The 27,687-nt window shown below is 39.3% G+C and overlaps 1 protein-coding gene across 2 annotated transcripts in view; it reads right to left on the bottom strand.

Annotated features, from left to right (window-relative positions):
• The window catches only part of jak2b (Janus kinase 2b), a 279,703-nt gene that overhangs the window by 206,430 nt on the left and 45,586 nt on the right, over positions 1 to 27,687 (bottom strand). The window contains exon 2 of one of the 2 annotated variants that reach the window (XM_072258216.1): positions 4,031 to 4,067. The exons of the other annotated variant lie outside the window; for it this stretch is intronic. The gene's annotated coding sequence lies outside the window, so the exon portion shown is untranslated. The remainder of the gene's footprint in view (positions 1 to 4,030; positions 4,068 to 27,687) is intronic. 2 annotated transcript variants of the gene reach the window in all.

Below are 27,687 nucleotides of genomic sequence, written 5' to 3'. Positions count from 1 at the left end.
GACACAAGCATGTGATAGGAAAGAAAGTTAGGAGCCATTTACTTAGACCTAGTGGGAAGGGGTAAGTTCAAAGACAGTATGATTAATATCAAAGGAAAAATTCACAGTTTCTATTATTTATGGCAGTGGGAATTTACCTTCAGAGTAAGGCCTTCCAGTCAAAAAACTGCTGCAGATGGAAAGGGTGAAATAATAACTCATCCACAGATCGACCACTGAGAGATGGACACAGTTAAGAAAAGAGTCATCTACATTTACGAAGAGAACCAACTGCTCTTTCGTAGGAACTTATTACCTATGCATGGTGGATAGATTGACCACTGGAATGGTTGTGAATATGACACAGGTTTCATTAGTAACAAGAAAGAACAGAATTAGGAAAGTTAGTGCAGAGATAATTGTTACATTAAAATTACTGCAATGTTTAAAAGTTCAAAGTAGATTTATTATCAAATTATGTATACTATGTATAACCTTGAGACTCCTTACCAGTAGCCACAAAACAAAGAAACCCAATGGAACCTATTAAAAAAAAGGACTGTCAAACACCCAATATGCAGAAAAAAATACAAGTTGTACAAACAATAAAAGAAAACAAATAACATTCAGAAATTAAGTTCACAAAAGTGAACCACAGCCATGAAGCCAATCACAGCAGCCAGTTCTGGGGCCCATTGGTCGCAGGCCACAGCCTCAGTTCAGTGCAGAGACAAGCAAAACTTGCACAGCAGCAAGCTGAACCGACCGGTCCATCGCCTCCGGCCCCGACATCCTGACCTCCTCAATCTGGCCCGGCACTAAAATCATCCAAACCTTGGGTCATTCCTCGCTCTCGAACCTGGCCCTGCTGCTTTGATACGCTCTTGGACCTGGACCCCACAGCCTCGATTCAACCCGTACCCAACCTTTCCAATACGGTCTGGTGCCTAAATCAATCAAACCATGGGTCTTTCCTTGCAATCAGACTCCACCACCTTGACACTGCGTTGCCTCCATTAGCCTTGTCTTGGATCTGCCTCTTCGAATCAGCTCCGTCCGCTGCAGCATTTGCCATACGTTGACTCATTCCCTGCTCCCGGGCCCCCCACCTTGAGTTGGCCTGTACACACCACACCGCAACCATCCTGCACCTTTGAGATTTCAGTTCTGATCGCAGAATTGCCAGGTTGTACTAGCAGCTCAACAGCTCAAACCAAAAGGGAAGTTACAGGCTATTAATTGCAGTGATCATATCTGAGAAAAAGGTGTGATTAGTACAGTAATTTTTTGTTTTGTCTGTGACCTGCAAACCACCATCTTAAACACAGAAGCTTAAAATGCAAATAAAGGCTTTTTGCTACAGAAAAAGATATTTTGGTTTGTGGTCATTTACAAACACAAATTCAATGACTTCAGGATCATTGTTATTATAATCACATGAATGGCCTATTGCAAGCCAGGGAAAATTTTAGTCTGATACCTTGTTAAAACTTAGATAGTTGCTCATCTTTTAAAGCTCTTCTGCTTTTTTACCTCTTTTTTCTGTTGGTGGTGCCAGGAGAGATTGCCAGGACAAGAAACAAGAGTCCTTCTGTCTACTGGCTTGAACTTGGGGAGATGAAACTGCTCACTCCATCTCTACTGGAGCTATGATAACACCATCTATCCCACGTCTCAACAGGAGTTTTGACAAACAGCTTGTAGCATAGGCCTGATTTTATTCTCACAAGTCAGTTGTAAAAAAAAAATCACTCCCTACTTTGCACATAGTTTTCTTCTTTTGATTGTTCTATCTTTCCTCTCCTTTCTATAAGTGTATAGCTCAGATAAATATTATGTGGAAATTTGTGACAAATATGACTATATGATCCTCAGTGATGTGCATGCAGAGGAACTTAAAACTGTTTACGCTCTCAATCCCAGATCCATTGATGTCAACAGGGGTTAGCCTGTCTCCATTCCTCTTGTAGCCCACAAACTGTGCCTTTGTTTCTGTATCTTATTTCCAAGTATCTTGTTTTCTTTTAAAAAATCAAATGACTTTTATTTTAATCTATTCTTTTATTTTAGTGTGTGAATGTATACTTACAGAAATATATTTTTTCCTAATTCACCCCGAGCATACAAGTCTGCTACTGCCAAATGTACAGTACACTTTACAGTACATATTTGTAGCACAGGTCCAACAGTCTATGCCAGTGCACAAACTCTGTATGTCTACAAGTCTGCATGACGTCTTATTCTTTCCTCCTTCACTTACTTTGCTTTCCTTTAAAATGTAGACTGCTCCTAGGCTATTTATCTCCATATTCCCATGTATCATGCTTGCGCTAGTTCTGATTAATCTATTTCCTCCTAAATTCCTTTCAGAAATTATTAGTGAAGGTTTATTAGGGTTGACACACTGGTGCAACAGGTGATGCCAGCCATAGTAAACCACATTTAATCCTCGCTTCTAGTAGCATAGGGTTTATAGCTCCCTATGTGACCATGTGCATTTCCTTAGATGTTCTCATTTACTCCTGCATCTCAAAAGGTACCAAATAAAATTGGAGAAGTTGATGGGCACATGAGAGGGAACATGGAAATAAAGGGCGCAGTGAGACTGAAGGATCACATTTGAAACTGCACAGACTTGATAGGTTGAATTGTCACCTTTAACTTGAAAGAATGAGAATTTTAAATTTATAATCTCTAACTGTAAATCCACCTATACCCCATTATAAAATCCTTCTCTGTTGGTGCCGTCCTTCAAGATAACTTCTCAGTTCCTTCTCAACCTTTTAACTGTTTTTTACCTTCTGCAGGGTCTCAATATTATTTTTATAACAAGGACTCCATTAAATAGATGGAATCTTAAAATGTGGTCAAAGACTCGATAATAGCTTAAAAAATTTCCATCACATTATTAGGAATTTTAAATATTCAGTTTGTTGCCCTTAATAATGATCACAGAACATAGCAATGAACTAGTTATGGACTATTTTTCTCCTTATGAATGACTCCATGTGACTGGTAAAGCACCTACCCACCCTTTAATAGATTTAATGTGAATTGCTTCATTTAGTGAAATTACAAATAATCTGAATACCTCAAGTATTTCCCTACTTTGTTGCCAGACTGCAGGTTGGAATGTTATGATTCCCACATTTTGGCCAAGCCCCAGTAGCACAAAACCATTCTTCCATTCCTACGGTAATAAATAAACCTCAAAGTAGAAACACATACAAAGATGACAGTACTGCTTCCAATACAAAATTATAATTGCAGACAAACCAGTGGCTGGGTTTTCCTGCACTGATAAATTAACTGGCCAACTTTCCAATTGTTTTAACTTCATCCAGTTTATACACCCACCAACACAGGCCTGCGCCCCAAGGGTACCCACTTTGACCGCTATGGCTCATTGCTGTGACCAGGTTGCGAGAACTACCAACCCACCCACACTAGTATAAAACCTTGGGTTCTGAGAGCAGCACAAACTTTCATAAGTAACTTTGTTTTCACAATGCTGAATATTTGTGTTAAAATAATCCCTCCTCGAACTGCGCCATGGATGGTTGCAAGCCTGGCAGTGAAAGGAGGAGAGTTGGGCATGGGCTAACAACCCCATCCTGTAAAAACCCAGTGCTACATGAATGTCAACAGAGGCTCAAAAGACCTCATCCCTGGGACAAGAAAAATTTTTGAAGATGAGCTACAATTGGAGACAATTTGAAAGAATGGCCCAGGACAAAAGATTTTGGCGAGCTGCTGTGGGCAGTCCATGCCTCAGTAGGGTGATAAAGAAAAGAATCCCTTCTGTATTATGCATAGTGACAAACAAACATCAATTAGTACTGAAAAAGCAAATCAACTGTAAATGCTTGAAAAAAACAGAAAATACTGGAAATACCCAGCAAGATAGCAGTGAATAATACCACACCCCCAAAGTCTCCCCAAACCAATCAGTCCCTCATTGAATAAATAACATTTCCCCACAGACTCCCCAAACCCATCAATTCCTCATTGAACTGGTCTTGCACTATCACAGAATTAGCGAAATACCAACCTCAGAAACTGAAGTCTCTGGCAAGTAGACAGAAAACCTAAACAAAAAAGAAATTTCAAAAGCTCATTTTAAAAATAAATTTAACACACCCACAAATTCAGTTACATTCTCTTTAGAATTATTTACACCATTAATTTCTGGATATGCAGATATTCATTTAATGAGAATTGGGCTCATCTTCTTAAGACAAACAAGGAATGATTTCTTCATGTGAAGGATGGTGAATCTTTGAAATGGTGTACCTGACAGGCATATGGAGGTTCCATTGCTGAGTTCTTTCAAAGTGGAGATTGAAAGATTTCTGGATATTAAGGAATGTGGGGTATAATACAGGAAAGTGGGAAGTGGGACTGAGGTAGAATTTAATGAATGGCAAAGCAGGTTTTAAGGGCCAAATACTGCTGTTTCTGGATTCTTATAATTATTAAGCCAACACTGGTGCAAAATAAAATCATAATGTTTTTGTGTTTGCCATCAATACTGGGAAAAACAAGCAGAAAACTACCCTTAGAACATTTTAATTCTGACTCCAATTACGTGCTAAGAAGAGACCATCCTCAGGGTGGAGGAGCAACACCTTATATTCTGTCTGGATAGCCTCTAGCCTGTGGTATGAACATCAATTTCTCCAGGCTCCCCATACCTCTATTCCCCACTCTGACCCTTTACTTCTTCTAACTTGTCTATTACTTCCCGAGTTCCCTCCTCCTTCCTGTTCTCCTATTGCCCGCTCTCCTCTCCGAGCAGATTCTTTCTTCTCCAGCCCTTGACCTTTCCCACCTACCCGGCTTCACATATTACATCCCACCTAGCCTCTTTCCTATGCCACCCCCCAACCTTTTAATTCAGGCATCTCCCTCCATCTCCCTGTCCTGAGGAAGGGTCTAGGCCGAAATGTCCACTGTTTACTCTTTTTCCATTGATGTTGCATGATCTCCTGAGTTCCTCCAGTATTTGTGTGCATTGCCTTGGAAAACATGTAGCACTTCCCACATGATCATCTGCCACTTTAAGCAAAGTGATGAATTTTACATTGATCATAAATTTTACTAACACCTTCAATACATCAGCTTTGGTCAATTGAGGAAAAGAGTTGAAGAGATCAATCCCTCACACCTGCCACAAAACTCACTGGCCACTGGACAACAGTAGTCTGTCCTTCCCTCCTATATTCTTCTGTGATTTGCAATACCTAGAACAGAAAAATAACACCTACAGTTTCCTGAAAATCCTCCATATAAATGGAAGAATATGCAAACTAACAGATTCAGGTGTCTTCCCCTTTCGTTTCCGGCCTCAAAAGAGTCTTGGCCCAAAACATTGACTGTCTATTCATTTCCATTGATGCTGCCTAGCTTACTGAGTTCCTCCAGAGTTTTGTGTGTGTTGCTTAGGATTTCCAGCGTCTGCAGAATTTCTCCAATGAATGACTTCTTCCAGAGAGAAGATGGAGGACAGAAGGAGAGGGGAGAAGGTGTTGTTTGGGGGGGGGGGAGGAGGGAGGTGCGGGGGGGAAGCAAGTCACAGGGGGGTGAGTGGCGAGTTGCGGGGAGCGGGTGTGAGAGAGGGAGTTAGTTGGGAGAGAAATGTTCTATGACTTCACTATCAGAAAGCTATTATTTTCTTTGGAAAATATGCTCAAATTGTTCTCAATCTTTGGACCAGAATTTGGTAAAAAAAAAATCCAAATACTGCTGAGCACTGCAATCTGTGCTTTTCAATTTTCTTCAGTATCTTAGTTTTTGCTTAAGCTTGTACTTATGTTGTCACTCACACAGTGCCTCCCCAAAGAGAATAGTGGGTGATGCACTGTGGCAGAAACACTAGTGGACAACAGAGGTTTACAGAGGTTTCCTGGCATAGAAGTACTGTCAATAAATCTCTCTAAAAAGACTCCTTTCAGCATAACATATCCTCTTCGCTGATGATCAACACTGGCGCACCTCAGGGGTGTGTGCTTAGTCTGCTGCTATACTCTCTGTATACACATGACTATGTGGCTAGGCATAACTCAAATACCCCTCTACAAATTTGCTGACGATACAACCATTGTCGGTAGAATCTCAGGTGGTTACAAGAGGGCGTACAGGAGTGAGGTAGACAATAGACAACAGACAATAGGTGCAGGAGTAGGCCATTCAGCCCTTCGAGCCAGCACCGCCATTCACTGTGTTCATGGCTGATCATCCACAATCAGTACCCTTTTCCTACTTTCTCCCCATATTCCTTCACTCCGCTATCTTTAAGAGCTCTATGTAAATCTTTTTTGAAAGAATTCAGAGAATTGGCCTCCACTGCCTTCTGAGGCAGAGCATTCCACAGAACTACAGCCCTCTGTGTGAAAAGGTTTTTAGTCAAATCCGTTCTAAATTGTCTACCCCTTATTCTTAAACTGTGGCCTCTGGTTCTGGACTCCCCCAACATCGGGAACATGTTTCCTGCCTATGAGATATGCCAACTAGTGGAATGGTGCTGCAGCAACAACTGTCTGAGGATCTAACTTGGTCCCAACATATGGATGCAGTTATAAGGAAGGGAAGACAGCAGCTAGACTTTATGAGGAGTTTGAAGAGATTTGGCATGTCCACAAATACACTCAATAACTTCTATAGTTGTACCATAGAGAGCATTCTGACAGGCTGCATCACTGTCTGGTATGGAGGGGCTACTGCACAGGACCAAAAGAAGCTGCAGAAGGTTATGAATCTAGTCAGCTCCATGTTGGGCACTAGCCTACAAAGTACCCAGGGCATCTTTAGGGAGCAGCGTCTCAGAAAGGCAGTGTCCATTATTAAGTACCTCTAGCACCCAGGGCATGGCCTTTTCTCACTGTTACCATCAGGTAGAAGATACAGAAGCTTGAAGGCACACACTCAACGATTCAGGAACAGCTTCTTCCCCTCTGCCATCCAATTCCTAAATGGACATTGAACCGTTGGACACTACCTCACTTTTTTTAATATACAGTATTTCTGTTTTTGCACATTTTAAAAAATCTATTCAATATACATGATTGATTTACTTGTTTATTTATTATGTTTTTTTTCTCTCTCTGCTAGTTAATGTATTGCATTGAACTGCTGCTGCTAAGTTAACAAATTTCACGTCACATACCGGTGATAATAAACCTGATTCTGATTCTAATCTTCCCATAACTTGATTACCTTGAAACAACAGTAAAAAAAATTGTATGCCATTCCAAAGATAAACCTTAGAAAATGCTTCTACAATGGCCTCACCGAAACTGAATAGGTACAACATTTGTGTTAATATATCATTGTCGGCAATCTCAGAGCATCCCCAAGGATTCTACAATTCTGGTAGGGTCACTGCTGAAATGTAGGATTGCATTAAAACAGCCAGAAAATCTGTTTCTAGGTGTTGTGGCTATTGGTTTGAAGATAAATATTTACCAGACTACTAGGAGAAACTCCATTTGCATTTCAAAATAGTGGCATGAGAAACTGCAGATGCTGTAATTGGAAGCAATTACCAAATTACTGGAGCATCTCACTCTTGATGTTGATCTCAACCCAAAAACATTGATCATTCCTCTGCCTCCTTGGAGGCTACCTGACCCACTGAATTCCTGCCGCAGTTTGTTATTTGCTTTCTAATATGGTGCTGTAAGACACTAATGACCAAAGTTCAAAATAAATTTATTATCAAAGTACACGTATATCACCATATACAACCCTGAGATTCATTTTCTTGTGGGCATACTCAATAAATCCAAAATAGAATGAACAAATGACTGCACCAACAAGGCAGACAACCAATGTGCAGAAGACAACAAACTGTGCAAATACTAAAAGAAAGGAAAAAAAAGAAATAATAGTAATAGTAATACAACTGGTATCATCCCAAAGTCATTGCACAACAGCATTAAATAATTAGGGCTACACCACTAGAATAGTCTGAAAGTTCCTAGCAATTGACAAATGAGCGTGCTTGGCTATGCCCGTACCTCAGGTTTTACCAGCATGAATTGAGAAAAAATAAATAAAAATACTAATAATAAATTGTAGAGTTTATAGATACACTGAAACAAAAGCCTGTTGCATACAAAGCCAAGCTAAATGGATACATGAAACGCACCAGACGAATTATCAGTTTATATCGGACATTGACACTAAATTTGACACACCCAAATGTCACCAATCCCAGCAAAGGATTACCAACAAAGAGATATTGAACTTTTGGTCTAATATCTGGTCAAACAGGGTGATGCACAATCAAGAAGCAAGCTGGATTAGGGAGGAAAAAGAACGCACGCACATGATTGAAGAAATGCTAATATCTGAAGTTATAATGGATATGCTGGAAGAGGTTATTAAAAAAATACCCACTACTGGAAAAGTACTGCAAAAGTATGGAATTGCCTTCATCCATATGTATTAATACATATCAACAGTTTTCTTAAAAATCCTGAAAAAGTGCCTGATTTTTTGACAGAAGTTAGAACATATTTTTAACCTAATGGGGAAATCACAAAAGATCAATCAAAATATCATTCTGTTACTTGTTTACAAACTATATATAAAGTTGCAACATCATGTATCTCGCAACTAATCACCACTCAGATAACCACAATATACTTACAGAAGAGCAGAAAGGGTGCCATAAGGGTATGAAAGCATGCAAAGAACAACTGTAAGATTCCATAATTCTAAATCAAGCTCGGTGGAAAAGCAGAAATCTTTCATGTTGCTATATTGGCTACCAAAAGGCATTTGAATCTGTCCCATATTCATGGTTAATAGAAGTTCTTAATATATACATAACCTACAGGCAATACTTGTGAAATTCCTGCAACATCTGATGAAGCAATGATATACTACAATCACTCCATCTATTAATAACCAAAAAAGAACAACCACCTTTATCAAAATAAACCAAGGCATTTTCCAAGGAGACTCTAAGTCCACTATGGTTCTGTCTAGTATTAAACCTGTTCCCTAATTTACTGAATCAGATGAAAACTGGAAGACATCCTCATGACCTGAGCATACCAGATGTTGATAAGGAAGTGTCAAACACCTGGTTCAGAGGTGGAGACCTCTTCCCAGAAATCGAAGGGTTCCTTGCAACAAATAGAGGACCAGGAGTTAACACAGAAAAATTATTAATGGTACATAATAAAAGACCAACAAATTCAAGACCATAAATGTAGAAAATGCCAAGAGAAACCAGAAAAATCCAACACATTACAGGATCCTGCAACAGTTTAACTCAATCTGATTACTTACACATGCACGATCAAGCGGCAAACATCATTCATCAAAATCTTGATTTAAAATACAAACTCATGAATGATATCACACCTTACTACAAATAGAAGCCTGATCCAGTTTTAGAGTCAGAATCCCACAAATTATATTACGACTGAGCTATTATTACAGATAGAACAATCCGGATGTAATACAGGATAAACAAGAACAACTTATTTAATAGTTGCAGCCATTCCAAACACACACAACATACAGAAATCAGTAAGTGTAAACACCAGAAATATGCTGAATTGAGAGGGGAAATTAAAAGACTTTGGAACATGAACAGGGTGTACATTGTCCGGATAGCAATATCTACAACTGGCACTACACAACAGCATTAAACAATAGGGCTACACTGTAATATCTATGTAAATCTTCAAAAAGCTGCAATACTAAGCACCACTAGAATAGTCTGAAAGTTCCTACAATTGAAAAATGAGCGTGCTTGGCTATGCCAGTACCTCAGGTTTTACCATTTCGAGCTGAGAAAAAAATTAATAATGATAACAACAACTTTTCATGGTAGGACAGGCATGTCCCTATCTTGCCGGGGTGTGAGACTCGGCAGCTACTCTCACCTAGTTCAGCATGGTATGGCGACTGTCACATGCAGCTACTTGGTGCCTCAGGTGAGAGCCAAGTGTCTGATGTGGACCAAATGTAACATTCAAGATGATTGTCGATACCTTCAAATTCTTCATAATTCCTAACTTGTAATGAAATTGTTTCATTTTCACTTCTGGCTGTTTCTGGCATTTCCAAATCTGAATGCTTAAAAGTGAAGTGTGCAAAACAGTTTTGAATTGTCTTACTGATTACTTCTGACCAACTATCAGTGACCAAAATCACTGCTTAGTGAACACAAACACGCACAACTGACACTGCTTAAAATCTGTTCGCTCTAAGCATGATGTTGTGTATAACGGTCACACGACTTGCACGTGACTGATGTTAGAAAGTGTTCGGCAAATCTCCTGCCCCAATTAAGCAACATATTGCCCCAAATAAAAGAAGGGAATCCCAGATATTTTCTAGATTAGTTTTTGTTGTTTAAGAGTTGCCCAAATAAGTAGCTGTCCCAATTAAGTGATGGCTAAATTAACTGGAATCCACTGTATGCCAATACTGAAATACATTTGGCATCACCAGAACTTTCTGTGCTTTTAGTGTAGGGGTAGCAAATCTTTTTCAGCGTATGCATCTACATCGGCAATAATCTCTTGTGTTCCAAGGTAATTTTGAGCAGAGATTATTATTTATTACTGAATTAGTAATAATAATTATGGACTTCCCTTAAGCAAAAAATTAGAGTCCTGTTGTTGAAATAAATGAAACAATTTTGAAACCTGTTCAAAGAATTATCAATATTAATCTTCTGAAAGTAAGATTGAAATACAATACCTTTTCTAAATAGTATCGTTATTGTAACCATTACTATCCAAATACTGATGTGTACACCAGGACTTCAAAATATGTCATCCAACATCATGCATTCTTACAATTGTCTAGCTGATGGCAAGATGGCATGAAACATTTCCTGTGAAAGCATCTCACTGTCCTCAGGTTGTAAAAAGTCATTTGCTGCTTCATTTGACAGTAAAAATAATTATTATATATCTATTATGGGTGGGGTTTAAAGAATTGAGGGGCAGCACTACATGGCACATGCAAACAAAATTCTCGCGTGTGTCACAGGTTTGCCTCCTGTTTTAGTGGGCTTTTTATGTCTGTTTAAAAATGTGGATCATTTTACATAAAGATAAAATTAATACTAATCTGCATCTGCAACAAGATGGAATTTGACTGTGCAGATGAAATAATTTACATAAATTCAAACTTCACTTAAAACTGCGCATGGACAGTCGCAAGCCTATCTGTGAAAGATGGAGGGTTGGGCATGGGGCTAGCAATTCCATTACGTGCTACAAAGACACAAACAAAAGCTCCAAAGACCTCATCCCGAGGAGAGGAAGGATTTTTGCCTAGAAGATACATAGACGGCTGCACCTATCTTGAAAAAGACAAAGGACTCCGGCGAGCTGCTTTGGGCAGCCTATGCCCCAGAATGGGTAACGCACTTAAGAAGAAGAAGAAACTTCACTAAGTGACTGTGCTAAAAGATGTCCTCTTTACAGAGGAAGCATGAGACATAGATACATTATTTGCAAAGTTCAATGAAAAAGACATGGATTAGTTCACTGAAAATAATTCCTCAGAGCTTCTGCCAACCTTATCTTGGATATTGGCAATGGTACAAGGGATAGTCTACATTTTTACAACTCTTGTTCTCTATAATATCATTAGAATGCCATTCACACCTACTTGATGACCAGTTTTCAATTATTTGTGGCAATTGAACAATTCAACCCCAACTTTACCAATCTGTTCATGTATATTATTGAATAAGTAATATAAATATAAATGACTTGGAAGAAGAAGTGGAAGGCTGGGTTAGTAAGTTTGCAGATGACACAAGAGCTAGTGGTGTTGTGGATAGTGTAGAAGATTGTCAAAGATTACAAGGGGACACTGATAGAATGCAGAGCTGGACTGAGAAGTGGAAGATGGAGCTCAGTCATGAAAAGTGTGAAGTGATTCATTTTGAAAAGTAGGAATTGAAGGCAGAATACAGGGTTAATAGTAGGATTCTTAGCAAAGTAGTAGAACAGAGGGCTCAAAGTAATATTGCAGCTGTTAAAATTTCTGATTAGCCCACACTTGGAACATTATGTTCGGTTCTGGTTATCTCTTTATAGGAAGCATGTAGAAGCTTTAGAAAGGACACAGAGGAGATTTACCAGGATGCTACCTAGATTAGAGAACATGTCTTAAGATGATAAATTGAGTAGACTAGGGAAGTTTTTTCTTTGGAGTAAAGAAGGATGAGAGGTAACTTGATAAAGGTTTATAAAATGATAAAAGGCTTAGATAGCGGATAGTCAGAGTCTTTTTCCAGGCCAAAAATTAATATTCTGAGGGAGTTTAATTTTAAATTGATTGGAGGAAAGTACAGGGGAATTTCAAAGGTAGGTGTTAATTTTTACATAGAGAGTGGTGGGTGAGTGGAACATGCTGCCAGGCAGGGGTGGTAGAAGCAGACACACTGGCTATATTTAAGAGACTAGTCACATGGATGAAATTAAAATGAGGGCTGTGTGGAAGGAAGGTATTAGATTGATCTTTGAGTAGGTTAAAGGGTCAGCACAAAATTGTGGGCCAAAAGGTCGGTACTGTGTTGTTCTGGTCTATATCTATGTTGTATTGTACTTCTGAGTTTATCGTTAATCAATTTTGAGCCAATTGCTAACAGTCTCATGACGATTCACAGGCACAAAGGACTTGCAACTGACATTTCAAATAATTTATATAATGAACAGAAAAAAAAGTATCGTCACTTTGATTAAGGCTTAATAATTAGGGAGATAGTGCAAGGGGAAAGAGTGGGATGGAAGGAGCCACACAGTGTGCTAAATTAAATATGGAAAATACCGGCAATATTCAGTAGGTCAGACAAAAGTTCTGAAGAGAGAAACAGATGTAATGTTTCAAGTTGAATCATTTTTATGATAAGAATACAAGTTAGAAATTGCACATGTTCTAAATTGCTGAGATTAGGGATGGGGTGGAAAGAACAAAGGAGATGTTGCATGTGCCACAGTTGTACAGCTTAGTAGAAGTGCTCCTTCACAACTCCAGTGACCTGGGTTCAATCCTGACCTCCAGAAAAACTTGTGGGAACTTTGCACATGCCCCACGATTACCCGAGTTTCCTTCAGGTGCTCCTGTTTCCTCTAACACCACAATGATGTGCAAGTTGGTAGCTTAATTGGTCACTGTAAATTGCCCTTAGTGTCTGTCTAGGTGAGTGGTCAAATCTTTTGCGAAGTAATGGGAATATGGAAAGGTTACAGGGAACAGGATTATTTTGTGAGTTGTTACAGAATTTATAGTTTAAAATAGCCTCTTTCAATTCCCTTTAGCTACCTCCTTTCTCTGAAATTTAAACCATGCTTCATTATGAGATTAACATTACTGAGCTGGAAAGAATTCCAGATCCTGACATCAGAGTGGTCTAAGCAGGTTTATATAGTGGTCAGAACTGTCTGCTCACTGAAGGTTTGTGGACTGGATAATCATGTTGGTCCTGATTGGTGGACACACAACGGACTGCAGATGTTGGAAACTGGAGTTAAAAGCAAACTGCTAGAACGAACTCAGCAGGGCAGACAGCATTCCTGAAGAGGAGTGGATAGCCTGAAGAATCTCGACCTGAAATATTGACTATCCATTTCCCTCCGCAAATGCTGAATAGCTTGCTGAGTTCCTCCAGGCACCTTGCTTTTTGATTTTGCAGTGTTCACTGAGCATGGCAATTAGCACGCAGACAATTTATTAGCAGTTGAGGTGACATCCTCAAGCGTGCAACATTTCTCTCTGGGAGTGCTCACATTTGTATAGCCCCCTCCCCCATCATTCGCTTGCCTTAGTCCTGATTGGCTACCCCTTTGGCTGACCTTTGAATTCTATTGGCTCACATTTCTTTGGCTCTAAGGATTACAAGCAAATTGCCAAACTCAACGAATACTGCTAAATCGAACACTTCAACCCGCTCTACCAATATTCGCCAATATCCTAAACTTTGTTTTTAACTGTTTCAGTCTTGGTTGATATTTGTTGGACCCTGCTATACAAAAGATAATCTCTTTGCTTGGCTGCATAAAGTAATCAATCAGTAGCAAAATGCACTGCAGTAAGATGCTATTTTAAGCTACGTCCACACTAGACCGGATAATTTTGAAAAAGCCGGTTTCGCGTAAAAACGATAGGTGTCCACACCAGCTGTTTTTGAAAACACCTCCCTCCACATTAAAACAGGTATTTGGGCAAATCTCCTCCTACTGAGCAGGCGTAGGTCACACAGAAAACAAGCGAAGAGTAAACGGTATACTTGGTGCTCGTTTGTCCAGTTACAGACTAGAAAAACTTAAAAGGAAATTGCCAAACGAAAGACTTGGTGCACATTTGGCCAGAAACATTTCCTATAGCCATAGTCTCTTCATCGATGAAAGGAACGACAGCTACAACTAAATGCAATAAGGCTCGTCACTGGGCAAAAGTGAAATTTGCGTTACCCCATTTGCTTGTCTTTACTTTTGCCATGTCTTTGTGTATTATTTTGCTGTATTTAACATGTGCAATAAAATGAGTTACTGGGTAAAAGTGACAATTGCATCTATTGAATGTTTTCACAAGCAATACATTAATAAAGCACCTTGTTAAATGTATAAAACATGTCTGCATCAGTGTTATCTTGTATTTCCACACAACGTTCCATTAGGCTGTTACATATCTATTGTCAGATATTGTTGTCGTGGTGTTGGAGGTTGCGTTCAAGAAAACAATGAAATGCCGCGCTGCCGCCACCATTTGTTCCGGCACATTATGACTGCGGTTTTAAAAATAGCTGGTTACCCCATACACACTATGCCGGATATTAGGCGTTTTCAGATTTATTCACTCTGGACAGCGTTTCTGAAAAGCTCCGTTTTCAGGGGAGGAAAATGCCACTTCAGTGTGGACGAAGGGTCAAAACAAAGAGAAAAAGCTTCAGTTACAGATTTATCCAGTCTAGTGTGGACGTAGCCTTAGTGCCACCAGCAGAAGTCAATTATTTGTACATAGTTTCCTTCTTTCTTCTTTCGATTGTTCTTTCTTTTCTCTCCTTTCTATGACTGTATACCTCAGATAAATATTATGTGGAGATTTGTGACAAATATGATTATATGATATATATGTACAGTATCTGAAATACATCTTATGGAGATGTTTGCTTGATGATGAACTTCAATAAAAAATAAATTACAAAAAAAAAGAAATCACACCTGGAGCCATCTTGACATCTTTAACATAGATGCAAATTTGCACATAACAGCAATATGTGCACATAATGCACATAACAGCAAATTTAACTATTTGGGTGACAGCAAACACGAGAGGAAATAATTATGTAGTATCATGAAGTGAAACAACCCATAGTAACCTGAACATGCAACAGTCATTGCTCTGTAGCACCTTTAACAATGGTGAGAAAGCTGACATGATGTTTTATTTTAGACAAGAGATTCTGCAGATGCTAGAAATCCAAAACAGCACACACAAAATGCTAAAGAAACTTAGCAGGTCAGCAACGTCTATAGAAATGAATAAACAGACGACATTTCGGGCCGAGACTCTTCATCAAGACTCATGAGAAAGACTCATCGAGCCTGGAGACCAATGCTCAACTACTTAGGAAGAGCTTCTTCACATGTGCCACCTGATTTCTAAACAGTTCATCAACTCATGAATACTACCTTTTTTATCTGCACTATTTATGTAATTTGCACACTTATGTCTGCACTGTACTGCAGCCACAAAACAACAAAGTTCACTCCATAAGTCAGTGATAAAACTGATTCTGAGGATTTGAATAGCTATGCTTCTGAGGGAGGTGAGAGGAAGAAAGTGTCAGATATATCCAACAACTGAAGAGACATTGTACCATTGGTTTTGGTGATACACCACAAGGATCCAAACTAGAATTGAAGGCTACTGTAAAGAAAACCTATAATCACTGAATTGAAGAAACAGAGAATTCCATTATTATTATTACTATTATTATGCTGATACACTCCAGTCCTCATTGAGGGATCAGCAGTGGAAAGAGCGAGCAGTTTCAAGTTCTTGGGTGTCAACATTTCTGGGATCTATCCTGGGTCCAATATATTTGTGCAATTACAAGGAAGGCATGACAGTGGTTATATTTCATTAGGAGTTTGAGAAGACTTAGTATGCCACCAAAGATTCTCACAAATTTCTACAGATGTATCGTGGAGAGCATTCTATCTGGTTGCATCACCATCTGGTATGGAGGAGATGCTGCACAGTATCAGAAAAGCTGCAGAAAGTTGTAAACTCATCCAGCTCCATCATTGGCACTAGTCTCCCCAGTAACAGGACACCCTCAAAGACGATGCCTCAAAAAGGCAGCATCTATCATTAAGGACCCCTATCACTCACAACATGCCCCCTCCTCATTGGTACCCATGGTACAGAAGCCTGAAGGCACAAACTCAATGTTTCAGGAACACCTTCTTCCCCTCTGCCATCAGATTTCTGAATGGACAATCAACCGATGAACACTACCTCACTACTTTTTGTTCTCTTTTTGTACTACCTACTTAATTTAATTTTTACTTGTAATTTATAGTTTTTTTTATATAAATTATGCACTGCAATGTACTGATGCCACAAAACAACATATGTCATGACACATACCAGTGATATTAAACATGACTCTGATTCTGATTCTTTCAAACAATGATAGCTAGGTCTGTAGATATGCCTTTTCAATACGGCTGACTCAAGTGATGCACAAAATAATTAACAATTTTGGTGCGTGGAAAGGAGTAATTTACAGGACAGGCTAAGTGGAACAAGTACTGATTCCATACTCTAACTGATCTCAGTCAGCTGTGTTCAGCACGTCACATTGCTTACATACTCATCATCAGGTTAATGAAACTTACAATCTACACTGAGCTCTATCATAGGTTAAAAGAAACACAATTCAAGGATATTCTCAAAACTTACTTGAAAAATGCAACATCACTCCTGAATCCTGGGAATCTCAGGCCCACAACTGTTCAAAATGGAGGTGTACTGAGAATGTTAAGTCTGTGACCCAGAGGCAATGCAGAAGGAGTGCACCATTTCATAAACCATCTCACCTTTTGTCCATAAGACACCAACTGCCCCATTTCTGGCATACTTTTCAGGTTCTTCACCAGCCACTTCAAGACTTACAAAACTGGAATGGAAGTAAGTCATCTCAATCCCACAGAACAGCTGAGCAGTGTGACAGTGAGTGTGCACATCTGATGTTGTTAAAAGCCTGCATACCATTACAGTAAAGAGAGGAATGAGGAGTCAAATATGAAAAAGACAATCTGGAAAGCACAGTCTGATATTGTGACAGGAACTTTCACATCCAATCTACGACAGCTCTCACACTGTACCTCTTTACCTCTTCCTATAGATGCTGCCTGACCTGCTGCGTTCGCCAGCATTTTTTGTGTGTGTTGCTTGAATTTCCAGCATCTGCAGATTTCCTCGTGTCTGCGCTATGACAGCTCTACCATTATTCAACACTGGCGCACCACAGGAATGTGTGCTTAGCCCACTGCTCTACTCTCTCTACACCCATGACTGTGTGGTTAGGCACAGCTCAAATGCCATCTATAAGTTTGCTGATGATACAGCCATTGTTGGCAGGAGCCTGGATGGCGACGAGAAGGTGTACTGGAGCGAGATATACCAGCTAGTTGAATGGTGTCATAGCAACAGCCTTGCATTCAACATTAGTAAGACCAAAGAGCTCACTGTGGACTTCAGAATGGGCAAGACGTGGGAACACAAAACAATCCTCAGAGGAATTTGAAGTGGAGAGAGTAAGCAGTTTCAAGTTCCCAGGTGTCAATATCCCTGAAAACTTAACCTGGTCACAACATATTGATGTGGCTATAAAGAAGGCAAGACAGCAGCTATATTTCATTAGGAGTTTAAGGAGATTTGGTTTGTCACCTAAAACACTTGAAAACTTCTACAGACATAACCATGAAGAGCATTCTGACTGGCTGCATCACCGTCTGTTATGGGGGAGAGTGGAGTGGGGGGGCTACTGCATAGAATTGAAGTAAGTTGCAGAAAGTTGTAAAATTAGTCAGCTTCATCACAGCTACTAGCCTCTGTAGTATCCAAGACATCGCAAAGAGTGGTGCCTCAGGAAGGCAGCATCCATCAATAAGGACCTCCATCACCCAGGACATGCCCTGTTCTCATTGTTACCATCAAGAAGGAGGTACATAAGCCTGAAGGCACACATTCAGCATTTCAGGAACAGCTTCTTCCCAGCACCTGATTTCTAAATGGACATTGAACCCAAGAATAATACTGCAAGCAACACACATCAAAGTTGCTGGTAAATGCAGCAGGCCAGGCAGCATCTGTAGGAAGAGGTGCAGTCGACGTTTCAGGCCGAGACCCTGTTAGGTTAGTCGACGAAGGGTCTCGGCCTGAAACGTCGACTGCACCTCTTCCTACAGATGCTGCCTGGCCTGCTGTGTTCACCAGCAACTTTGATGTGTGTTGCTTGAATTTCCAGCATCTGCAGAATTCCTGTTGTTTGCGTTTAAATAATACTGCAACACTTTTTTTTAAAATTTCTATTTTTGCACTACTTATTTCAACTTAGCTATTTAATATACATATATATAATTAGGGAAGGACAATAAATGCTGGCTTAGCTGGCAATGGCCACATCTCATAAGTGAATAAGAAAAATTACTGCAATTCAGTTTTTTTCTATATTTATCATGTATTGCATGGTACTGCTGCTGCCAATTTAACAATTTTCACAACATATGTCGGTGATATTAAACTTGATCCGATTCTAAGAGTTAGGAGTAAGAGCAAAGTAGACACTAGGCATCCCTGAAAAACCAATGGGACAAACAGCAACCAGTGCTAGGCACCTACAACAGGGATCAGAGTGGTTAATCACAGTTAATGAAAAACCACTGGAATGTACATATATGCTCTACGTATTCTTGCAATGCAATGTTTAAAGTAATAGCAATTAACTCAGTACACCCTGAATCCTTTGTAAACTAATGAATAATAGTAGCACATTTTTGAAACTTTCACCATGGCTCTACATAGCTACAACACAAGTCTTGCGCATGAACTAATGGGATAAAATCATCTGCTGCTATAAAATACCTATTATGAGAGGGTATGGACATGGCTCCAGCACAGGAAAATGCTAACAGTCTGAGTATTCAGGCACCCAGCATAGTGTGAGAAACTGAGATATTAAGTCAACACATTGTAGAGAGCTACTCTAGGATGGGGCTGAGTTCCAAGGCAGGGGTAAAATAGCAGAACCTACAGATTACAATTTAATCATGTTATTGGAATGCTGGATACGAGTGCCTTAAATGTTTTGTAAACTAATGCAAACATCCTTTCCTTCTGTTTGCCATTCACTTCTGGCCAGTGTGAGAAATTTTGACCATCCAGGAATAAAAATATACCAAAGTTCAAAGTAAAATTTATTATCAGAGTATATGTATGTCATCACATGCAACCCTGAGATTCTTTTTTCTGCAGGCATATTTAACAAATCTATAGAACAGTAACTGTAAACAGGATCAATGAACAACAAACTGTGCTAAAGCAAATAAAAATAAATAGCACTTAATAACAAGTATGAAATAACAAGACTCCTTAAAGTGAGAACATTGGTTGTAGGAACACCAAAAGTAGAACAAATGCAGTTATCCACTTTAGTTCAGGAACTTGATGGTTGTAGGATAGTAACGGTTCTTGAACGTGGTTTTGCGAGTCCTGAGGCACAGACACACTTGTGTCTGATGGCAGCAGTGAGAAAAGAGCATGGCCTGGGTGATGAGGATCTTTGATATTGGATGCTGCTTTTCTACAACAATGTTTCACGTACATGTGCTCAATGGTTGGGAGGGTTTTTACATGTGATGTAGAGGGCCAAAACCACTACCTTTTGTAGGATTTTCTGCTCAAAGGCATTGGTGTTCCTATACCAGGCCAAAAGGCAGCCAGTCAACACACTTTCCACCACACATCTAAGTTTGCCAAGGTTTTTGATGACATGCTGAATCTCCACAGACTCCTGAGGAAGTAGAGGTTCTGTGGTGCTTTCTTGATACTTATATGATGGGTCCAGTACAGGCCACAATCAACCTTTAACCATCAGCGTCTACTTTCTTAAAGAAAAAAATCTGAATGGCCTCTTAAAATGGTTTTGATGAAGAACTAGATTTTGCTTTGGTTTACATTTTGCTTCGTCTAAAAGCACTGAATTGAATATTCTTTCTATTAGGATTGGGGGATTTGTTAATACAAATCAATTTTCTTGTCTAAAAATCACTAAACTCCAACAGGGAAATCCTTATGAGGTTTTATCATAATATTTTAATGTAATTCATGGGAAATACAAGGATGATAGTAATACTTAAAAGAAACAGGCTTCAAATATTTAACTCAAGTATCACAATTCTCCTCACATCATTAAAAGCATGTTACACTATAAAAGTTACCAAACTTGACAAGGGTTATTACAGCATTCATATTTTCAACAACTCTAAATTCCAAGGAGTACTTAGCACAAAATAGCTTCTCTCTTAAGTTAGCCTTAGTTCTGAAAATGAAACTTTAACTGTTATATTTATTTTACTAAAAATAGAATCCTTTTCGGAGAAGCTTGTTATTATTCACAAGCAATTTGTATCATTTCTTAATAATGTATTTGAAATTGCTCTTATGATTGGAGAAAATTGATGATTGATTTTCTAGTTCATTCATGGTTAGTTCTTTTCATTGAAAAATATGTCTTTTGCTATGTGACTGATTGAATGTACTGAACTGCACACTAAATTGAAGTTGGAGCAAATGTAGTGCTAAATATGTAACCAACTTTTAAGGACACACTACAATGGGAAACCAACCATCAGGAAAGAAAGGCACACTAGTTGGAGTTTACAATGATGCACAGCTAAGTTTTTATCCAGAAAGATAGCTCTAATGGTTTCTATTTTTCACAGGAAATTTGTAATAATTTCTGAGGATTACAACTGTATACATTTTCTCCAATTTTATGAAGTTAATGGTAATCTAGAAAGGAAAGAAGATTGCTCCTATTTTCAAACACAGCAGGAGATGGTCGGAGGTGTCTTGGGTCTGTGAGCAATGACTGTGCACAATCATTAGTGGGACCAGTTGTCAATATGCAGTCTAGCATGCCTGCATCTTGCACACAATTGACAGCATGGAGGAAATGCTAATGATTTCAGGCCACATTTAACTATAAGCCTGACTTGCTATTCAAAAATGTATTTATTGCGAAGATAAACTGGCAGTTCATTTTCCAAAAAAAAACATACTTCAGTAAACCTACAATAAAAACTGGAGACCTAAAATTACATCACCAAAATTACCCCGTCTTATGATTGCTGGGTTCTAATAAACTTGAAACCTTAAAGCTTCAAATAAATTGCAGTTTTTCCAAACATTTTCTGCATTTTCCTTCCATCAATTCTCTATTTCCCCCATATTCCACAGACAGAATACACAAGGACTGTTACAGTTGAAACATTCAAACCCTCGCATTGATAGCTGTTTGAAACCATTTGAGCTCCACTCTTGTAATTTGCATTTCCATCTGCAATGCTTGATAAGGTCATTACATTCAGACCAACCACATATAAATAGAAAACGGGGAGGGAAAACCACTCCATTTTCGGTCCTTCTATTTATTTTATGCTGTTGTTTTCTTATCAAAGTGAACAGTGAAGCATTATATTTCCAAAAATGGTAAAACTCTCAAGGAAAGATTAATGATCATGATGGAATCAGTGCCAATTAAAATGATTTGTAAGAAACAAAACCATTAGTATTTTTAGCAATAATGTTTATTTTTAAAAATGGTGCTGAAAAGAATGTCCACCCCATCAACTGATTTGATCAAATGCGTCAGGTTTTTGTACACAAAACTGTCTAGCACACTTGTGCCCAAGAGCAGGGTGAGCTGCCTCAACAATTGCCACCTAGTAGCACTCACACTGACTGTGATGAAGTGCTTTGAGATGTTAGAGTTAATTACTGTTAAGCCTGGACCTGGACCAGCTGCAACTTGCCTAACACTACAACAGACCTACAGCAGATGCAACCTCATTGGCTCTCTGCTCAGCTTTGGATAACCTGGACATAAGCAATACATACGTCAGGCTGGCTTGGATATAATATTTCCTCCTCACTAACAATCAACACAAGTGCACTTCAAGAAAGTGTGCTTAGCTTGCTGTTCTACTCTCTCTACATCCATGATGCCATAGCTAGGCAAAACTCAAACAGCATTTGTCAATTTGCTGATAACGCAACTGTTGTCAGCTGAATCGCAAATGGTGGCAAAGAGGCATACAGGCGTCAGATAGATTGGTTGCTTAAGTGGTGTTGCATCAGCAACCTTGCATTCAATGTCAATAAAAATTGATTGTGGGCTTCAGCAAGAGGCAATCAGGAGAATACACACCAGTCTTCATTGAGGGAAAGAGTGGGCAGATTAAGATCCTGGTTATCAACATCTATGATCATCTATCTTTGGCCCAACATATTGATGCAATTATGATGAAGCTACCCCAGTGGCTTTATATTAATACTAATTTGAGGAGATTTGGATGTCACCAACAGCATTCTTACTGATTGCACAACCACCTGGTATAGAGAATTCAATGCATAGGATTGACAAAAGCTGCAGAGGGTTGTAGCCTCCCCACCACTGAGGATGTCTTCAAAAGGCAATACCTCAAAAAGGTGGTATCCATCGTTAAGTACGCTCACCATCCAGGACATGCCTTCTGTTTACTACCATCAGGAAGGAGATACAGGAGCCTAAGGGCACTCAGTCAACATTTTTGGAACAGCTTCTTCCCCTCTACCATCAGATTTCTGAATGGTCATGAACCCATGAACACTACCTCATTAGCTTGCTCTTTTTTAAAAAACTATTTCTTATTATCACTTATATGTTATCTATTGCACCATACAAATGCTGTAAAATAGCAAAGTTCATGAGATATGTTAGTGATAATAAATCAGATTTTGATCAAATTTTCATGAGTAAAAATTTTGATGAGATTGCACACATACACTATGAGGTGAACTTATTTTGGATTTCTTTTGGTACCCACTGTGTGATGCTTGAAGAACCTCAGAGTTCAGGGTTCAAAGTAAACTTAATATCAAGTTATGGGTATATTACCCTGAGATTCATTTTCTTGCAGGTGTTCATGGGAAATAAAGAAATACAATATAGAATTTTATGAAGAACTATACAAAAACAAAAACTGACAACCATTGTGCAAAAGACGACAAACTTTGCAAACACTTGAAAGTGAGTCTGTAGATTGTAGAATCAATTCAGAGTAGTGGTGAGTAAAGTTATCTACTTTGGTTCAGGGGGTTGTAGGGTAACAACTGTTCCTGAACCTGCTGAAGGACCCAAGGCTTCTGTACCTCCTGACCGATGGTAGTAGCATGCATATACAATGATGTTCAACAACATTGGACATGTCTGGCTTTGATTTTCAAGATCTTCCTTTGCTCTCGTGGCTCATGTTGCTTCAGCCAATACTGGAACGCAACTTTAATGACACCCCTTTAACCAAGTGTTTCCTTCAGAGCTCTCATTCTCTCAACCTGAATGCTCATCGTGTCTTAAGGCCCCAACTCAGCACTTACTACCCAATCATCTCCTACTATATGCCATTTACTTACCTACAACCTACTGGTCAGATTAGTGTTCAAAGACCCTTCCCTTCAGCATCCAATCTAACAGATCTTCAGTCATAAACATAGCAAGTGAATGCTGGCTCCCACCATGCTCCAGAACAGCCCATCCTCACCTCAAACTCCATAATGATCTATAACTCCCTTTCTTGCCCCTGGACTCTTTTTTAATGGCCCTTGCAACCTGATCACAATTTCAGACTTGCCCAATTTCCTTCCAATTCTCTGCATTGCAGCAATGCACAGACTAAAGGCCTTCCATCAGATAAATTTGATATTTACTATGTGTAAACATCCTGCCTGCTTGCTCAGTTGAGTAGCAGAGTACTCCTCTGAGACAATCTGCAGAAGAAATGCTGCCAATTGTGCCGATGACATACTTTTTAACTTTCCAACAACCTTTCATGTTGGATGTAACTGAATTTCTGAGCAGTAGTTCCATTTCTAAGCCATCTTGCATCTTGGTGCCACATCTTTGTTGGTGCACGTGGAATTCTAGGCTCATATCCATAACATGCAGGCATACTAATTTAAAGATAGCATTGCAAATGATCATATAGGCACTTGGATAGGATTGGGCAAGAATGAAATAATACATAATGTACCATTTTAAGAAGTGAAACCAAACACAATACGGAATAAAGGTTTGGAAGTTTGGTTGATCGCGGAGATCAACAAAATGTTTGCAGACATTTCGGCTCCAATTGAGAATCCATCATCAATGTGCAGTTGAGGGTGTTGTCTCCTCAGAATGCTGGCTTATATATTCCTCCAGGGTCTGAATGGATATTGATTAGACATTGTGATCTGGTTGGCTGGTTCAAAACACTGCAAACAGTTAGGCAGTAGAAGATTCTGATTGGCTAGGTTGTCATAACAGAAAGGAATGGAGACAGCCATTCGACAGATTGCAAACATATTTTTGCTCTATCCTAGTTTCTCTCTGGGGTAGGGGTATATTGATTATCGCACTTCATTAGTCCGTTATATGCTCACACTCTTGCCACACTGTATGAGGCGACCATTAGGTTTACTTCCTCAAAGGAAATGAGCCAGCAAACACTATTTTATGCCAGATTTACAGTTACAGTGGCATGCAAAAGTTTGGGCACCCTGGTCAAAATTTCTGTTACTGTGGATAGTTAAGTGAGTAGAAGATGAACTGATCTCCAAAAGTCAAAGTTAAAGATTAAGCATTCTTTTCAACATTTTAAGCAAGATTAGTGTATTATTTTTGTTTTGTACAATTTTAGAGTGAAAAAAAAGGAAAGGAGCACCATGCAAAAGTTTGGGCACCCAAAGAGATTTGAACTCTCAGATAACTTTCACCAGGGTCTCCGACCTTAATTAGCTTGTTAGGGCTATGGCTTGTTCACATTCATCGTTAGGAAAGGCCCGGTGATGCAAATTTCAAAGCTTTATAAATACCCTGACTCCTCAAACCTTGTCCCAACAATCAGCAGCTCTAAGCAGCTGCAAGGCACTCTGAAAATTAAAATAATTGATGCCCACAAAGCAGAAGGTTATAAGAAGATAGCAAAGCGTTTTCAGGTAGCCATTTCCTCAGTTCTTAAAGTAATTAAGAAATGGCAGTTAACAGGAACGGTGGAGGGCAAGTTCAGGTCTGGAAGCCGAAGAAAACTTTCGGAGAGAACTGCTCATAGGATTGATAGAAAGGCAAATCAAAACCCCTGTTTGTCTGCAAAAGACCTTCAGGAAGATTTAGCAGACTCTGGAGTGGTGGTGCACTGTTCTAATGTGCAGCGACACCTTAACAAATATGACTTCATGGAAGAGTCATCAGAAGAAAACCTTTCCTGCATCCTCACCACAAAATTCAGAATCAGAAGTTTGCAAAGGAACATCTAAACAAGACGGATGCATTTTGGAAAGAAGTCCTGTGGACTGATGAAGTTAAAATAGAACTTTTTAGCCGTAATGAGCAAAGTTATGTTTGGAGAAAAAAGGGTGCAGAATTTCATGAAAAAAACCTCTCCAACTGTTAAGCACGGGGGTGGATCGATCATGCTTTGGGTGTGTGTTGCAGCCAGTGGCACTGGGAACATTTCATTGGTAGAGGGAAGAATGAATTCAATTAAATACCAGCAAATTCTGGAAGCAAACATCACATCCTCTGTAAAAGAAGCCAAAGATGAAAAGAGGATGGCTTCTACAACAGCATAATGATTCTAAACACACCTCAAAATTCACAACGGACTACCTCAAGAGGCACAAGCTGAAGGGTTTGCCCTGGCCCTCACAGTCCCCTGACCTGAACATCATCGAAAATCCGTGGATAGACCTCAAAAGAGCAATGCATGCATGATGGCCCAAGAATCTCATAGAACTAGAAGCCTTTTGCAAGGAAGAATGGGTGAAAATCCCCCAAACAAGAATTGAAAGACTCTTAGCTGGCTACAGAAAGCATTTACAAGCTGTGAAGCTTGTCAAAGGGGGTGTTACGAAGTACTGACCATGCAGGGTGCCCAAACTTTTGCTTCCGGCCCTTTTCCTTTTTTGTTACTTTGAAACTGTAAAAGATGGAAATAAAAAAGTCATCTTGCTTAAAATATTAAAGAAATGTGTCATCTTTAACTTTATGCCTTTTGGAAATTAGGTCATCTTTTACTCGCTTAGCTATTCACAGTAACAGAAATTTTGACCAGGGGTGCCCAAACTTTTGCATGCCACTGTATTTATTTTCTTAAACTAAATTGCAAACTCTTGAGTTTGTTTGTCTATATTTTGCAAGGTAGGATTCATCACCTCTTCTTGACTTTTCTCCCAAAGAGCTACTGATAAACAGTATCTGATTTTATGCCAGTGGTTATACAATCAGTGGCCACTTTATTTGATACTGGAGTGGAAACTGGAGTGGTCTTTTGCTGCTGTGGCCCATCCACTTCAAGGTTCGATATGTTGTGCATTCAGACACCCTTCTGCAAACCACTGTTATAATGTGTGGTTATTTGAATTACTATCGCCTTCCTGAAAGCTTGAACCAGTCTGTCCATTCTCCTCAGACCTCTCATTAACAAGGCACTTTTGCCCACAAAGCTGGTGCGAATTGGATTTTTTTTTGTTTTTTGCACCATTCTCTGTAAACTCGAGAGACTGTTGTTTATGAAAATCCCAATACAATTTCTGAGATACACAAACCTCCTGATCTGGCACCAACAATCATTCCACACTCAAAGTCACTTGGATCACATTTCTTCCTTAATCTGAATTTTGGTCTGAACAACAACTGAACCTTTTGCATGTTTTTATGCATTGAGTTGCTGCCACACGATTGGCTGATTAGAGATTAATGAACAGGTGTGCAGGTGTACCTAATAGAGCGGCCACTGAATGTATATGAGACTTAGGCAGGGAACTTGGAAATAGGAATATTCTTTTTTTCTTGATGTTGGATAAAATGTTTTAAGAAGTTCAGCTGAAAAACTTTCTGCATGTTACATATATTGAATTGAATTTAAAGTTAAATTGTTAAAATATTGGATAGACAAACCATATAACAGAACTCACAGAACAAAGTAAGAGTACCACAGTAGCATAGCAGTTAGCACAACACTACTAAAGCTTGGGGCACTGGGGTACTAGAGTTCAATTCTGGCATCCAGAAGTTGTATGTCCTTCCCATGAGCGACATGGATTTCCGCCAGGTGCTCTGCTTTCCTACCAATGCCCAAAGACGCACCGGTTAGTAGGTTAATTGGTCATTATAAACAGTCCTGTGATTAGGCTAGGGTTAAATAGGTGGGCTGCTGGGTGGTGCGGCTTGTTGAGCTGGAAGGCCCTGTTTTGCACTGTATCTCTACATAATTAAATAAGTAGTACACATGGTGTGAGTCTGAACTTATGCTCTACCTGACTCTACTTCATCAAATCATATCAGTGTTTGCATCTATTTATTTTCCTTTCAGGATTTTCTGTAATTTTGTCTTAGAAAGAAAAAAGCAC

The sequence above is a fragment of the Mobula birostris genome, chromosome 5 (assembly GCF_030028105.1).
Source record: "Mobula birostris isolate sMobBir1 chromosome 5, sMobBir1.hap1, whole genome shotgun sequence".
Classification (NCBI taxonomy): domain Eukaryota; kingdom Metazoa; phylum Chordata; class Chondrichthyes; order Myliobatiformes; family Myliobatidae; genus Mobula; species Mobula birostris.
This window is presented reverse-complemented; position numbering and strand designations above follow the sequence as displayed.